Genomic DNA, 18,072 nt, shown 5'->3' on the forward strand with positions numbered 1-18,072 from the left:
AATTTATTTTCTTGTGTGTATATTCTACATTTCAGACCTGCAACACAAAGTGCTCTTATGCACTAATTACCCATGTTTGTCTAGTGAACAATGCCACAGCACTGAAGACTGATTGCTCACATGCAGAAAGTTGAGTAGTAACACTTATATGACCACAGTGCAAAAACGTTTTCTAAATGCAGCTCAGAGATATCTGCACAGCCACTGCTGGAGATGCCTGTCTGAACAGACCTAAATCTGAAAAGAACATGCAGACAGATCGGTAAGAGACACATGCAACTATTACTACCTATGAAAATATTTAATTTGCATTTAATAAAGAAGGAATTTAACTTGTACATCTTTATCAACTATTGTTTTTGTTAACTTCCTTCAGGCCCTTATGCTTGTAAGACATTTGTAAACTCAAGTTAGTTGAAGATGCTCACCTTCATGTACCCTCACCACTTCTCTTGTACTGGCTCTGCCGTTCTGCTGACACCTCTGAACCAACTCAGCTTTCAAACTGCAGCAAATCAACCTGTGGATGGGGAGGAAAGGTCGTTTTCTGCCAGGTCAGCAAGTTGAATGGGCTCATGAAGACAAGCAATAAGCACCAAACATTCAGCCACAGAAGGGACAACGCTGCATGGCTAGGAGCAGCAGTGAGGTAGCTGTTGTAGCTCTATTACCCTCCGCACCCCAAGAAGTAGTAGTCAAGAGAGATTTCAGCAGATGAACAGTAGCAAGTTTTATGTAGGCGTGGTGGCAAGACAGAAACTGTTCTGAAGCTCTTGGGCTCACATTGACTTACTGTGTTGCATAAAAACTTTCCGTTCTGCTCAAGTATACCTTCAAAAGAATACTTTGGTCCTTTAAAATTACGGGAGCGGTCTGTCACCATCTCTGCGGCAAGGGCCACATTAGCACCATTCTTCTGTCCAACAGATTCCCTAGGGCCAAATGTTTTCCTTGGGAACTGTCAGTAGCTCAGGTAAATCACAAAAGACATGGCCTTGTTTTACCTGTTCTCAAGATACAGACTAGTGTACTTCACATGGGGCTATGCGCTGGTATTATCTATTTGCAGATGCTCTTAAAATAATCATGTGAATTGATTTTTTTTTTTCTTTGCACAGTTCCTGGCATATACCTTCCACACTGGATACCACTTAAATACCAATGCGTAATTTTACATGCAAATTAAACAAAAGGCTATTTCTTTCCCAAAGAGAGTAATAATTTGAGAACTTGCTAGTCTTGATCGTAAGTTGAAATAAAGGCTGATAACGGAGGCTGCACAGAGCATAGGTCATGATGACCCAAGTACTGAAAAGAGAAAGCAAGATGAGGAGTGTTTCCTGAAGCTGGGACATCCATAAAAGCGAATGCCACTACTGCAGTGCTAGTAATTCAGCAGCCTAAGGACAAAAAAACGGACTTACTTCAACAAATTGGATGTGATATATCGCACTTTTAGGGCTGTATCCCATGGCTACTGAATTACTGAATCTTCATTGACTGTTTTATGTCACGCGCACTCCTGATTTGCTATCCGAGTTTCTTCCTACACAGGCTGGTGGTCTCTCATTAAGACCAAGATTTACAGAGCACAGATTTCAGATTTTATAGAACCCACTGTGCTTTCTAAAGATCCACCTTTTCTTCTAATCAACCAAAGTAACACTTTTTGGCTAGGACTCCTGGCATTTGGGTTTTTGTTTGAGACTTGCCATGCATATTTCTCAGTCAGACCTCCAAGGATGTTAATAAGTTACCCATACAGCCTCTCCCACTATTTGCCCCCCTTTAATTCTTTGAGATACAAATACTTTTATGTTACAGGAAATGAGGACAACAGAAAGCTGCAGATCCCATGAATGTAAAAATTGTCTTGAAGGCATGGAACAATTCAGCCCTAATTACAGCCAGCTGGAGTCTGCTCTCTTTGCAGTGATACTGAGATAATCAACCAAATACTGACTGATGCAAGACGCAAGTATGTGACTACCGCTCAAATAGTTAAGGTTGATTTTTGTATCCATCACTAAAATCAAGCTTAATGGATATTATCAGCTAAAGTCTTGAAAATCAGTGGCGCACAGTCATACAGTTAGGCAAGGATTAATTTTCCTCCAGTGGGCTTGGTGCTATCTTTCTTTAGCTGCACAAGAAATGTCTTTTCCATTAAAAAAGCAAACTCATAAATTTTGATTAATGTCCCCTTAATACCTGTGAATTCACTCAGTTTAAGCCCTAAACGTAAAAACACTGAAGCCACAACACTGATGTTATAAATTAAACCCCAAAATGTTCAGAGGCATTATTTTAGTAATACACGTATCTCATGGTATGCCATCTTTAAATTTGTGGGTTTGTGTTTCTTCCGCAGTAAGCTTTACGTGGAAGTTGAAACCAAGTAGTACTATGCCAAAAGTCAAATATACTGATTTGACTGCCAATACTGATACTCTGAAACTATTACGAAAGAGGATGGCAGAGACAGCGCTCAAGAAGTCCGAAATGTTTGGAAGGCAGAACTGCTAACACATCCCTTCTTCTGCTTGTAATGGAATACATTTGTAAATTGTTAGGTTCCTGAATTGTATTTGCAGTGAAAATCAAATCTGAAAGAGGAAGTCAGTACAAACAAGAGAAAGTTGTCTTCCCCAATTCTATTTTCAGCAGTCCTTTCCCTGAAAATATGAATTTTTAGACAGATTCAATCCCTCTGACTGGTTATACAGCTAGTCAGTGCTGCACTGATCAGGAGAAAACATTGTCACTGCTTTTCATCAAGCGATAGCTCCTACAACTTTTATTTCTAGTTACTAGCTCAAGAAATCTACTGTGAAAAATTTGAAATATTTTAACCTGGTAAAGACGTTCGCAAAACCAGCGGTACACCAGAGAAGTTGTTGGTAAAGATGCAGTGCAACGAGAAACATAACTCATCAATAATTGTTAGATTTTGGGTAGGGCTATAAAGAAGAAAAACATCATGCATCTCAGTAGCATACTAGAAGCGTTCTTAAAAAAATCTGGGTGGGGAGGCAAGAATCTAAAGAATCTGGAATAGGGATCCTTTTCATTTTGTACTTTATTTGTCCTCACACCTTCTTATCTAGTATTGAAAAAGAAACAATCCCAATTATGTTTGCACACTGCCTAACATACTCCTTCAGTAAGAAAAGTTTGAATTTTGTTAAATATCTTTGGAATGCCACTGCAACACAAATCACAAAGTGTCACCACAACAGTGCAAGTTAAACTGTAACCTGCAGTTTTTCTCTGGAGAATACAGAGTTTTTATTACCAGAAATGGAAAGTAATGGAATAAAAATAAAAGCTTAGCAAAAAAATAGGTTAACTCGCATAAAGAATGACATATAAGACACGGCTGAAAAAGAAAGCAAGCCAGGTATTTTTGGAATTATTTAGAAGTCTATTAAAGCCCCTACCTATTCACCTATGAAGCATTTTTGCTTAAAACATATATATGCTAATGTTCATATTTAAGATAGTGATGATTGGGCTGAAAAAATCCTGCTTCGTAAGAACAAAGGGAGAAAGACTGCATCATCAGCAATTGTTTCTGAAAGCATTTTCAGAGACTTATACTGAAGAGAGTTAAGGAAATTCATGTTCGAAAGGAAAAGTTGCATTGTGGATAAATCGCTAGGAAACCCTTTGAATCTGAGAAGCCTCCAGTATTCCTATGATTTTGTGTTAAAAGGCGAGATAAGAGATGTTACTGCTGTATGAGGTGGACGCTGTAGTGTACGGGGGGGTCTGACCCTGGCCAGAACCTGGGGACAGTGGGACTACCTGCACTCGACAAAACGCTAGCAGCTTCCAGCGTTTCAAATACATAGCTAGGTGACTGCGTTACGAAACGCCTGCGCTGAAGGAAGTGAAGACACCCTCTCCTCACACAGTGTGCAGCGCTGCTGTCTTGGTTCTGTTTCTCAGGTATAGTTTTAGATGTGGCTGCTTTCTGTTCTCTTTCCTTCACTCTGCTCTTGACATTAACAGACAGGCCAGAAGTATGATATTTACATAACTGCCTATATGCCATTTCCTAATAGGGAGACTATGGAGCTAATGTAACAGCTTTGATTTACAGGTTGTACCAAGAAAATAGCACCAATACTGTAGGCTGTAACACTTGAGTATCTGGACAGCACTTAAAAAAAAAATCTTTTTATGGCAGCTACATACGTAATCTTTTCCAACTCAGTAACAAAGTTATTCTTATTCATACAAAATGATTCTTGCTTGCAACAGGTTCAAGTGTGTTGATTATCTTTTTCAACCCTACAAGTTGATCATTCTCTTAATTAGCAGGATGAGATGTGTTCAGTTGTTTGTGTGGTTTTTCTTTTTTTTTTTTTTTTAAAGGATGGGAATGTGTTTCTTGCCAAGACCACATCACATAACAACAGGCTAGAGAAGAACGAAAGGACCCAGCATGAAAAATACAATCTAATTATCACCAACTGAACAGCTGACAAATGAAATGACAAAGTAAAATACACTAGTTTCATGTGATGGAAATTAAGGGAGGGTGAATTTGTTACGAATATTGAACAAACGAAAATTGGAGACCTCACCATAAGCAAGGCCTCTTCCCTCCCTGTCACTGAAAATTCACTGCTCCCACAAAAAGCAATCTACCATCCCATCGCAAAAAGAGCCAGAAGTTCCGATACCCTGCAGCAGAGTCGTTTTGATGTAAAATACAGGAGCCTGTTCAAAAGGAAGAGCAGTGCTGGTTTGGAGCTTTACAAATTTATGAGATGATTCTTCCATTTTGCCTGTCCTGCTTATTTGAAGTTTCCAGGGACAGCCATCACACCAGCATGAATTTAACACAAGCATCGGTCTCCTTTTATCAGATGAACTGACAAGGACAGTATTTTTAACATACCTGTGATGGGGCAGATTTCACAGATAAGCATAAGTGAAAATGGAGACTAGTGTAAGCTAGTGAAAAATCAGAATTGCCCTTTGGAAAGAATTGTGTATAGGGACATTCAATAAATATTTTAAATGTTACTGTTGCTTACTCTGTCAATGTTTCCATTTTGAATCATCACCTTCAGACATTTAAACCTCAACTGAAAAAGCCTGGTTGGACCTGAAAACTAGCAAGTCAGATCTCAGGGGAAGAACAAAGTCTTTTCTTAGCCCCCCAAACCCAAACACATCCCAAATTTAATATCTTTAGCTACTTTTGAGGTAGAGCTAAAAATCTTGGGGTTTGAATCACTCTTTTGTTCATATGTAAGTAAAGTTAAAATGTTACCCTATCTCTTCCCTGGTTTAGCAATACAGTTCTATGATTCCTGCAACACCGATGGGGAAGGCAGCCGGCCTGTTCTGGACACGAAGCACACGGAACACAGTGCCTCTGCTGCCAACGCTTTTTCAAACTGTAAGTACAAAGTAATTGATACAGCAGTTGAAGTTTGGCAAACTGTTCAGGAATGCACAAAGGAAATGCAGTACAGAAAGGTAAAATCATTAAAGGAATATTTTAATGGTTATTATCTTGAAAATGCATTTAAGCCAATAGCCCCTCCCTGCCTTCTGCAGGTACCTAGCTTTATCTATAGCATACATCAATCACACCAGACTCTTGCTTCAGTATTTTATGTTCCTTCCTTGCTCTACGTGCCAAGCCAACGAGAAGAAACAAAGGCTGGTGTTGTTCCAAAAAATGGGTTCTGCAGGAATTAGTGGGCAGTTTCCTTTCATGCACACATAGGGCTGCATTCTATACGACGAGTTAACCTATGCAAACACATTCGTAGTGTAATGTCTTTTCAATGGAAATGAATGTCTTTTCAAAGAAAAAGTCCATCTTTTCAATGGAAAGCGTCTCCAGAAATGTGTGTGGGTACTGCATGTGGGAGAGGAGGTTGATAATAGTTTCAGAAAAATTCTCTCCGATGGTAAATTACTGCGAGGCTGCAGAACAGGCAGGCTGTTGAACGGAGGTGCGTTAGCTGCCTACAACCTTCCACTGTTACTGAGGAGGTGGTGACTTCCTCATTACTGAATCTTTCCCCTTACTTTGCTCTTCCTTCCTGATGATAAATGCACTTTTTCTTATTCTAACCAATTCAACATAACTTTTAGAAATGTTATCGCTCATTTAGATTTCACTTGGTGAGTCAAGCGGAAAAAATGTGTTCTCAAGCTGAGAGAAACCCCTCCCATTTGAAATCCCTGAGCCAAGAGCACCTCCCATGCAACATCCTCCAGCTGTTCTCAGAGACAGAAAGAATCTGTTCGCGTGGCATCCTCAATCAGTTCCCACCTGGGCCGCTCCGGAGCGTTTCCAGCAGGAAGGAGATCTGCCCAAAACAGCAACCCCTGGCTCTTCCCAGGCCTCCTCCCACACGGCTCGCCCAGCACTTCCTCAAACTACACAAACCTCTTGATGTTCAGCCTATTGAGATCTTCCTGTGCCAGCAGAGAAATCTATCGCATAGCATTGTTGTTCCTGTTCCAGGGCCGCTGACTGTCACTTTTATCAGCTAAAGAATAGTAATTTGAATACAGTAACAATTGTGGGAACCTTTTTCCTCAGCTGAAGCCATTATCCCTGGTAGACTTACAGTTAGTGCTGTTTTGACAAAGGCTGGATGCATAAAGAACAAGTTGCTCTGCCAGGCAGCAATGTACAAGGCAAACAAAACGTCACCTTCCAGTTTTCTAAGATTTTTTCCTCTAAAATGATGACAGTTGTAAACTATTTGTATCTTCTCCCAACCTGCTGAATAAAGACATGCCAACGTGGTACATTTTCCTTAGCAAGAATGAGTAAGAGTTTGTGATTAGTATTGCTTTTTAACTTGTGCTGCTAATATTTCTGGGCTCTAAAGTGTCTTACAGAAATCTGAAAGCACACTGAAGTGCCCCAGCTCCCCAGCTTTTGCAACATAAAGACAAGAACTGGAACTGTCTTTTTCTCTTGTTCTCATTAGACATGTCAATGAATGAGAGATCTGTAAGTATACGTGCACAGATTCAAAGAGAAAGGACCACAGAGGTAAGGCGAAGAACAGAGAAAACACGTTAAAAAGAGCACAGTAAATTTGAAAGCTTGAAAGAAGAAGAAAAAAACCCATTTTTCTTGTAAGTCCTTTTCAAGCTTCATTTCTCACCACTGCAGATGAATGGAATCTGCGAGCCCTCCTTCTTGCCAATACAGTAGGAGAAATAAAGACAATATGCAAGCAACTCCGGCAACAAACCAGACAACTGTTAAAGATGGGAAACCAATTAGGGAAAAACCCCACCAGTCTATTGACCAACTGATGCATGGGCCAAGCTGGAAGTTTTTGGTTGGCAGGCTCCTAAGGGCTGGCCTGACTGTGCTCTCACAAGAGACAGAAGGAGCCTTAATGTGGATTTCAGATAGGAACAGTTATGTTAATGCTGAACATACTCTAAAATCCTGCCTTTAACCCTCACAGAAATTAGGATAGAATTATTCTTGGGCAGTAACAGTTCTCCTATTAAAGCTTTAACACAGCCTATGATACATGGGTGGAATAAATACCTTACCTGGACTGGTAAAGGAGAACAACTGTACTTGTAAGGTTCAGAAATGCAGTACTAATTTTTCTACCAAACATCACAAAAATACCGTTCCCTCTCCCTCTCAAAAACAGAGGGTAGTATAAGGAACCATTATAAATGTCTGAAAATCAGAATTCTTAACATTTTTGAAATTGTAGCAAACAAAAAAACCACAACACATGCAGATTTCCTTTTTTTTTATTCATGCCGAATAGAAGACACGTGGAGATACGTCATTTTTGACATAGGCAGTTACATTACTGTTTGCCATCAGTGTAACCAAACTAAGGAAAACTCTACTGTACGCAAGTTCAGTGAGGCTCTGAGAAGTGCATGAAGACCTACTACTCTCTTCTCTCACAAGACATCAAATCATCATCTCGGACTACTAAAGGTGTGGTAATCCCCCACCCACTTCTTGAACCTTCTGTTTTTAGTGGCTGGTTACACTTCACCCGCTTTTACAAAGGGACAGAGCCTACAATTGGATAGCTAGGAGAAGCTAGGGTCTTTCTATTCCCACTTTTACTTTAAAAAGTAGCACATTTTTGTATTCCCGACTAGTACGTTGACCTGGTGAAGACACGGTACAGGTCTCAAGTATAAGATTAAAGTATTTTAGATGTTTCATACCTGATTGTGCATGGATGAAGGGCAGAGAACAGGATAAGCAAGTAAGAACAGCAAAGAAAAGAAAATGGAAAAAGAAAAAAGATTTTCAAGGAAATGTTAATTGTTAGCAGAAATGAGCAACCTTCATAGTGTACTATGTAAGCGTGTCTTTTCCTATGTTTCAGAAATCACACAAATTACTTACCATATAACTAAAAACAGGTACAGAGATGCTTCTACAGCTTGTTCCCAATTGCAGTTTTGCTAGGTGATTGGTAGGACAGTCACTACCAGAGTAATAGCAAAATCTGATTTAGTTTTTCAGTGATGAAGAGATGGGATGAACCCTCAGGAAGAAATTTCAACTACCAAGTAAACCATCAGACGCTGAAATTCCAACTGCTTGCTAATAAATGAAACTCACAAAATTACAGATTCATCCAGTGGGCTCTTATAAGATTACTCTATTTAAACTCTGCTAGTAGTAAAACAATATTGTCTATAATCCATACAAATTATCTTATGATACGGTATTAGGGAAATAAAAAGATGTCAGAAAAATTAGTTACCACTTAAGTTTGAGGCATTTTGTCCATTCTAACACCAATGGTTGGCTTTGCAAAACCTTCTGCAGCTGCTGGCAATAAATCCTGCTGAAAATTTCAAAACTTCCTACTTCTCCAGACAAATTCGCGTCACCCCCTTCTCTTCATGACTACTGGTCAGGACAGCAACATTTTCTGTGAAAGACAGACAATGATGTTACTTCAAACAAATTTCAAATGGGATTTATTGTTAATTTTCAGGCTTTAGTGATCTCCTGATCTCTTAAATGCTACAAGAGCCACATAAAAAGACACCTGAATTCAGAATTCTGGCTGCATAGCTGGCACACCAGACTCTTTTCCTCCTCCTTAGCATTCAAATGTCTTTTCTGAACCCCAGAAGCGTACTGCTGCAGTCTCCTTTTAACCTTATCTGCTATATAGCCACATGGCTAGCTTTCCAATAAAAGCATGGGTTGGCGCGCACGCACTGAAGAACAGCCTGTAGAAGCTAGCTGGTATAATTGAGGACTTTTCCTAGGAAGAGGAGCAGGCAACCTTAGAAATTTTCTTATTTTTAATTACAATTTCCAAACAAAATATAAAGAATGAGCTAGGAAAAAAATGAAGAAAACTAGCTACATATATTACATCTTTTAACAGAACGAAAGCACACGGGTTTATCTCACTTATGTTTGCATACAAGCAGTTCATGGTGGTCAGACCTTCATTCCAGTAAGTTAATCAAATAAGTAACCTTCACCTTAATCCAGCATAACTCAACAGTCAGAGACATTTATGGGCATGCTCATCTCCTAATAGAGCAGCAGAAAAGTATTTGTTGGTTTTCTGACAGTGTCCAGGCTGTGCCCCTAATGTTCCCAGAGGTCTTTTAAGTTACTCAAGGAGACAGTACTGTCTAGTTCTTTTTGGTTTTTGTTTATGGGTTGGTTTTTTTCCTCTTTCCCCCGCCGCACCCCGCCTCCATATTCTGCTGCTGTGACTTCAAGTATGAACACATTTGTGGATGACAAAGTTGGTGGAAAGTTAAGACAAATGCCCAAAGAAATTATCTCTATTATGAAAGCCACAGATAACAGGGAGCAAAGCGCTTTACAACTTCTATGAAAAGAAATTAGTCGGTGAGCATACACAGACTGTACAATAGCAAGACAGCACTGATGAGCACGACGAGCAAAACCATCAACTGCTGAGCAGCATAAACAAAATGCCTTGACAACAGTTATCGCAACAACCCCCCTTTTTTTTTTTTGGACATTTGAAAGGAAGATACTGAAATGGCTTTGCAGATGAGCAGCAACAGGTGAGATGAGTAAGAGCCATCATAACAGAAACCATGCATTATGTGCTTAAAAATGTAATTAATGAGAAGAGTGAATACCCTCCTAATGAAGGCAGATAAATGAATAGCCACTAATTTAGTCTTAAACTTCAACTTGTGGCTCATCATCTAAATGGAAATATTAAAGATAAGTCAAGAGCTTACTCTGGATGGAGAAGATTTAATGTTTTCCTCCCAACCTGGCTGAGAGTTACCAACCAATTTGCTTTTGCAGATGGGATTAGCCAGGAATACGATGTAGGGGAAGAACAGAAAGGAGAACAGAGCCCTGCAAAGCCTCTGGAAAGAGTGGTGAGAGAATACCACAGTCCTTAGTTGTTCGAGAACCTCACTCAGCAGCAAAAATTTTTGCATATTATAGAGTTCTTTGAATTAAGAAAAAAACAGCCCTGAAGAACAATGAGAAAACGCTTCGTGGCACGAAACAGCTGCATTGAACACGTATTTAAAGTCTCTCAATAAGGCGATGTGTTTGTGTAAAAGTTTAATGCCTTCCAGAATATTTTTTTTCTGGCTAGAAGAACAAGGGGCCAGGAACTTTGTGGATTTAGGGAGCTTCTCAATTTAAAGAAGCTGGCTAGAGGAGGGAGCCGGATTTCACCTCCTTTAGTACTTGAGGCGGCCACAGCTCCACCAGCCTGCGGTACGAGTTCTCCAATTGGAGGCACCTCTGGGCATATCTCTATAGGAAACACCAAGAGGGGAAAACATTGCCACAGCCATATCTGTGTCTAACTTAAAATAGATACAATAACGGTAGAAACAGCACTTAATGTATGGCAAGACTAAAATTCACCAAGAGCTAGCGAATAACGTACATAACATCCTCATGGTTCCCAGGACTGTTATTCCCAGGAACTTATCTAGACTAAAACCAAAACTAACAAAATCTTAACAAAACCAAATGAAGTTACATTTCTCACTGTGCTACTTCTGTAAACGCAGATAAGCTGGAATACTATAATAAAATACCAACATTCACATCCATTTCCTAATTTCAGTTGCATGTAGGCATTTTTACTTCTGTCCTAAAATTCCGCAGACTTTGCACAGCAGTAGCGAAGGGGTTTGCTTTGCCATTTGCCTTTCCTTGCAGAATTGCACTCCAACAGCTCTGGCACAGCTGGAGATGGCACAGGTTCACTACCATAGCTTTATATAAACCAGGTGTTCCTGTGGCTCACAAGAAACATTTAGGTGGCTTTTAAAGCTGCCATTACCTTATATTTTATAGGCGCCACAGAAAACATTTTATCTCCAACATAAGCATGGTGCGTATTAAAAGGTAGCCAAGCCAACAAGTGGTATGGAGATCACATCTACAGTTGTTATTGTACTCACAAACAACACACTGACTTAAAAAAATGCAATTTACTACTCAAAAAGAAGAGGATCAAACCCTGGCACAAACCCTGACCACTCTATATTTACTTGTTTCAGTGCTCAGTACTAGAGATTAATTTACAACATTTTAAGTTGATTGATAAAGATGACATGACATCCTTCCTTTTAGCTGCTGCTCTGTATTTGAGACAATTAACATGGATGGAATAAATGAAGCTGTAGATAAATCCCTCTCCATTTTTTTTCCTTGGCTTTCCGCAGAGGCTGCGGGCAGTAGAAACTCAGTATGAAAAGAGCTGCCATGTGACTCAGTCCCATACAAGCTGTCCTCACAAAACAAAGAGCGAGGAATGCTAAACAAATGAATCACAAGCCATTTCTGCAAAACATCCCCTACTTTCTAGCAACTGCCAAGGCTGAGAGCTATCTGTCCTGTCAATCTGAGTGGCGGTCCATGAATAAAAGGGCACCTAATTACAAGATTAGTAACAGGAAGTCTACATGTCAAAAACCACCATACAAGTTATGATTGCTGACTGTGTAAGGAGGCAAAAACTGAAGCAAATCCACAAGGAAACAAAGCCATGATTCGGGAAATATTTTTCCTATTCATGTGGATTGCAAATGAACTCTTCATGGGCTGTGAATGACTGGCGATACTTCAGCATTCTGTACATTGCCTGATTTTTATCATAAGAACTACTCTGTGCTTTCAGATGGCTACCAGATTTGCCAAGCTAGTAGGATTCTGGCAACATTTACGCTGTTTAATGTATCAGCATGTTGATATCTTGGACACAAAAACCTGTAAAAATACATAATTATAAATATGCACCTTAGGTTATCCTTTTTGCATGATACAGTGAAGAGAGGGGAAACAGATTATTTCCAAATCGACTGTATCAGTGAAGCGTAACACAGTATCACAGGGTCAATATCAACAACCAAAGCATTTCATTAAGCCATGGGACTTCCTTCAGTGACATTCCACAGGCCTCCCGCACACAATGGATGCGCGACAGCTTTGCCAAAGAGGCCGCAAGAATCACCTGGCACAGAAAACACTGATCTGAAGACAAGAATTTCTAGAGCTGCCACTGAGGTGCGAGGGGATATTGCTGTTAGTTATTACTGTACACGTGGACGGGCTGCTCAGGTGATGGCATTTTAAAGTGGCATTACCTAACTGTTGATCAAGTAATAAAGAGTTTCTGGTTTTGGAGAGTATATATAAACGCTTTATAAATAAAGCGTTCTGGTTTTGGAGAGTAATAACTTCTTCGCTTCAAAATTGTCTCCTTGGGTGAAGAAATGCTGTAGACAGACTACTTCCACTCTTAAAGGAGACAGAGAAAGGGAATGAATCAGTACAGGGAATGTGCCTTCCTCTCCAGATACACTTATGGTTTTAATATAAATACATAGGTGTACAGGAGAACAGACTCAGAAAAAGGGAGTTTAAAAATCAAAACTTTTTTTGCTTTTTAAAATATTAAGTATAGCACGAATATACTATTTAAAATAGAACTGATTCACGGAGAGAAAGGAAGTACTTAATGACTTGCTCAGGCTTAAGGACTCTTAAAAACAAGTATCTGTTACTCATGCATTTGAAGGACTTGCTACTCCTGAACTACTGATTTGAGAAGCCTTTGACACCACAAGATGAAGACATCCCAAAGGGCTACCGTGTAGGTTGAAAGTCCGTGTGCTCTCAGAACACTATTCCTTTCATTGAAGAAAGGAAAGATTAGCAAGAGGAGGAAAAAAATAAAGGCATCAATCGCTTTGGTTCTGGAAATGAGGTCAAACGAAGGTTCTCTGCCCAGAAGAGCCACCAGCTATCTTTCTTGTAGTCTGATCATCCAGGCACAGGTTAAAACCAAACTCAGAATATACATCTACCTACCATTCTGTGACCACATCCAGCTGACCCTAACGGAACAGAAAATACTACATCTTATAGCTGTAGTAGCCATCCTAAAAAGTCGGAAACAATTCACTGTAATCAAACTGCCTTTCTAGAACACAAACCTGCCAGTTGCACCCAGCAGTGACATCATCCTGCACGTATGCATTGGGAACATTTTCTTTTACCAAATAAAATACCTTGCCACGAGCTACCAAGATGAAAAACCAAGATCAGGATATTAAACACAGCACGTCTGAATTGAAATGGTTAAAACCAAAACCCAACTACCCTCATCCTCCCACCAAAAGACCCCAAACAGTCATGTCAAGAAGAACTAGTGATCAAATTCTGAGACCACCAGGGACTATCCAGGCCCTCAGCTACATCTTTCCTACTGCAATTTTTATTCATTAATTTTTGGCCTAATATCACAGACCTTATATTATTTAATAAGAGGAGAAAGTTAGCAGAAAGGACAGAAGGTACTACTAACCATCCATCCTTATGGATGGATCGTGTAGTACAAACTTCTCCTAGATTAAAGAAACACATGGTTTATTAAAGGTTGGAAGAGAGTTTCAAGCTTAGCCAAACGGAACATACTAAATCCACAGAGAGCTGTGCAGTCCTGTGAGGGAGGCTATGGGATAGAAGACAGCAACAGGAGAAGCACCTGTCAATAAAGCAACAGAGGTCTACTGCATCATTTTTACTGTTCTTTGCTGTAACAGCAAGAAGAATTTCCTACCTCAACAGTTACTGAAAATCTAGGCTTTCACAGGTATTTCACATTCACAAAAATCTGATGAGTATCTCAACGCGGCTTTCTAGAGGAGGACTCGGCACAGCAATACAAGCCTCAGGTAGCAACAGGGACACAGGGGTACAGGAAGAAGGACAAATCAGCAGTACTTATAGCAACAGGAAAAACTGAAAGCAACAAGAAAAACCCCACCCAACCCCAAACCCTCAAATGGCTGTTTGTGCAACTTTCTTTCACAAACTAAACCCAAAACTTGCACTGGGATTACAATTTGAATTTCAATCCACTCCCCCACCCACCACCACACTCCTTTGCTGTTTGCCCAGTTTTATTAGAACCATCTGTGAGATCCTCCCCTTCCAGTTTCTTATGTCTGTTAATCTGGCAGCTGCACTTTATCATCTATTTAAAAATCTTTGTTTCAAAGTTGTTGAGACAGAAGGTCTTTGACAGGCTAAAAATTATCTCTAAAATCAACAAAGAAACCGCATCATATGCTGTGCTTTACAGATTACAGGGGAAGAATGGAAGATGGAGAATATATATATTTTTAATGGGAAGATAAATGAAGGTTTTAGGGATCAAGAAATTTTTACCAATGCAATTTATCTGACAAAAACCACAATTTACTGAAGTACTGCAAGTTGCCACTGCAGAATAGTTTCAAGAGCATCATTATCATAGATTGACAGAAGCAGAAGAAATGCAGAGAAGTATTTCCTTACGACATCTCATTGCCAAAAGGTACGTGAGGGGAGTGCTAAGAGAAGGAGGAATGTTGATGAAGTATAGTAGCAGAGTTCGAGTGACATTCTTTATACATTGTATGACTATTACAACTTTTTGAATACAAGAGTCATGGACTTTAGACTTTCTTTTTATTAAAAGTACCTCAGAATCTAATTGTCACTGCAATATCCTGTACTCGCCTCACCATAAACCCTGAATGCTGGGTGTTTGTATACACACGTCTACACACATGAAATTGTGTCTCCCTACTACACCTTTTAAAAGTGGGTTAACACAGCAGTATTGTTGGTACACATACCAGCCATCCCAGGCGAGATCCATTCATCGGTAGAAAAAGAAAAAATGAAAAAAAAAAGTACAACATGCTTTGCAATCCTCTCCTTAGCTTTATTAGCCTGTGCGTGCTGCTGCTTCTTCAGCTTAAATCTTTCTCTGTAACCATCCTAAAACATATTTGTTCACTTATATGTACAGACACACATACCACCACCATGCACCACTTCATGACGGGGTAACTTCTGCCCATAGCATATGGCAGGGCACATCATCGCTGATGAAAAACGGCAAAAATCCTTATGGCTTTCATTTGTTCTGATATTTTTCTCCTCCAAAGTGTTTCTGCAGAAGCATTTGCCTACTTGCACAAGAAGGGCGCAACCTTAACTTGTGGGGGATTAACAGAGAAAGACTTTTCTTCCAGGTTTCTCCAAATCGTCTCATAAAACATTTTTTAAATAAAGAAAATGCACTTTAAGTATGAACACAAAATACTCATGTTTTTAACATTTCAGGAACACTACTTCTACCTTTTGATTTATAATATGATGAACATTTTCCTTCTTTCCCCCTGCAGATAAATACTTTGCTCTTCCCATGTTGTTACTATTTCAAAGGTGACAAGTATAGACAAGATCAAACTGCCGTCAAATAATGTTTGTATGTGTGTAAATTTGAAGAATCTGAGAAATTAACTGGACTTTTAAAAATTTCCCCAGTTACCTCCATACTGGAAATAACTTGCTCCACATACGCAAAACACCTGAATTGCATTTAACTCTATGAATCATATCCGAGACATGCGCCTTGTCATCATCTCTCATAATTCGGTTTTATACAACTTAAAGCCCGTGCCTGACCAAATTCTTAATTCCTTGTTTAAACAAACAAGATCATTTAGTACTCAGACTTCGAGAAGACTTCTACAGCTTCATACACTGGGATTTGCCATTTTCTTCCCACCCTTTCCTTTCAATCATCATAGAACTTTTTTGGTTTTAAATAAATGCATTAAGCAGTATTTCAAAACTGTCATGAACAAATCAGCTTATCTTCTCCCTTGAATTTTACCATAAAATAGTAGACAAATTAAAGATATTTCACATGCACAGGCTCTACAAAAAAGATGCAAATGTAGTAATTTGAGTTGACAGATCACGCAAGGAAGACTTTAAAGGTGGTTTCAGAAGCACTAGAAACAGTCCTGTCATAAACTAACTTTATAAATTTTATATGCAAATAAAAACTTAAAAATAAAGTAGACTGGAAAAGATTTACATTAAAAGAAAATCCATATACATTTTCAAATAATAGTATAAAATAAAGTGTCCTGGAATCTCTCAGGAGAATTAATGAAACAACCACAGAGTGTGTGCGTGTGTGATCAACTAGGGGGAGAGATTTTTATTAAAATATTTAACATTACTTTTGTTAGCACATACTTCACTCCACTAGCTGATTAACAATTCCGGTAAAAATAAGATCTTTTGTGAAAGTAAGACCTTTGAACAAAACCAAAGTTTGACAGAACAAACTTGAAATTTCTCTCTTCTTTTTCCCCCCATCTTTTGTATTTCAAAAAGTATCATTTGGATGAAAAAAATCTCTTTACAAACCCTCTGTTCAGGTCACCTTTGATCTTTACAGAATATATACATTTATATAAGCTAGAAACAACAACAACAAAAAAAGCAATTTAACCCACCCACACCCCCCCACACTACGTATGCCCCTCTTTCAAGGTATCATGAATATATTTAGCCAAAATTGCAAACAAAAGAATGCTTGGGACCATAAAAATAAAATTATATGCTGTTGCAAATACCATTTTTCTTGCTCTTGAATACATAATGTTGATTCCCTGGCTTCAATTCAACAAAGAACGATGTGAAATGGCACTGTATTTCCTGAAATAACTCCAGGGCTGCATCTCAAACAAGCCTGCCGTTAACACGCTGCCTCAGACTGTGGCTGTCAGCTTCAAATACCCTCCCCACAGGACCAAACACTCACGGATGTACAACAAAGGTTATCAGAAAATCTTACTGTATTGTGATATGAAGAGAAACTGGCAGATTGAACGCACGCATGGCATTCTCCTTATGAAATCTGTGCATAAAAAACGTTGCAGAATGAATTTCCCGAGAGAAGAGGAAGAGTCTGTTTTAAGCCTGCTGAATAGGTTACCACCACATACAAAGGCAAACAGACAGTCCCCAGCATCAGTGTACTTGAAAGAACTTTCGTGCAGCTGCAATTTGAGTACCAAAATAAACACCGTATCAATCGTGACACCTCCTTCTTGAGCATATTGCTTTCAAAAGGACAGCAGGTTAATGCAGCACTCTGCAACCCATTTAACTTGTAGGGACTGACTGTCACTTACGCTGTGCGCGGACGTACTGTTGATTCAATATGCAGCTTGTTCTTTGCTTTTGCTAAGATAGAGAATCCGTCCCTGTTGATCCTGTGTGTCCCTTGAACCAAATCGCAGACAAGTGAACACGTCACCAGCATTTAGGACGTGAAGTAATGGGGCAGGAAGCTGGTCTATGTTCTGACTGACCCTTAGCACAGACTTTATCAGAGCATTCACTAATTAATTATAAAATTCCTGTAAAAATTCTGGCGGGTGGCAATCAAAAAAATCAGTAACACCTCATACGGTGGAAAAACTGAAAAGCAAAACAAAAAAAAGGGAAAACATTTGAGATTGATGAGATTGATAGTGGATTGCAAATAGTACATGGTTTGTTGTTAAATCAGAAAGTAAAAAAAAAAGGCGCAATTCTGAACTATGTATTTTTAGGAATGACCTTGATGGTTCTGTCAGAATGGAGTCTCGATTTTTCAATCCTGCCATTTCCCTGGCTTGTCAAACACACAGTTTCCCGATTCACTTGCACTGAAACTACCCTTCTCAATGTGGATTGCC

The 18,072-nt window shown here is 39.3% G+C and overlaps 1 protein-coding gene across 8 annotated transcripts in view; it reads right to left on the reverse strand.

Moving 5' to 3' along the window:
- Positions 1-18,072, reverse strand: part of PEAK1 (pseudopodium enriched atypical kinase 1) — a 123,357-nt gene that overhangs the window by 60,569 nt on the left and 44,716 nt on the right. For 4 of the 8 annotated variants that reach the window (XM_076348473.1, XM_076348467.1, XM_076348469.1 and 1 more), the window contains exons 2-3: positions 8,754-8,924; positions 429-520 (exon numbers count right to left, since the gene is read on the reverse strand). The exons of 1 other annotated variant lie outside the window; for it this stretch is intronic. The gene's annotated coding sequence lies outside the window, so the exon portion shown is untranslated. Of the gene's footprint in view, positions 1-428; positions 521-8,753; positions 8,925-18,072 lie in introns of those variants that run through there. 3 more of the 8 variants (XM_076348470.1, XM_076348468.1, XM_076348472.1) reach the window with 3 other exon arrangements.

The sequence above is a fragment of the Aptenodytes patagonicus genome, chromosome 10, assembly GCF_965638725.1.
Source record: "Aptenodytes patagonicus chromosome 10, bAptPat1.pri.cur, whole genome shotgun sequence".
Classification (NCBI taxonomy): domain Eukaryota; kingdom Metazoa; phylum Chordata; class Aves; order Sphenisciformes; family Spheniscidae; genus Aptenodytes; species Aptenodytes patagonicus.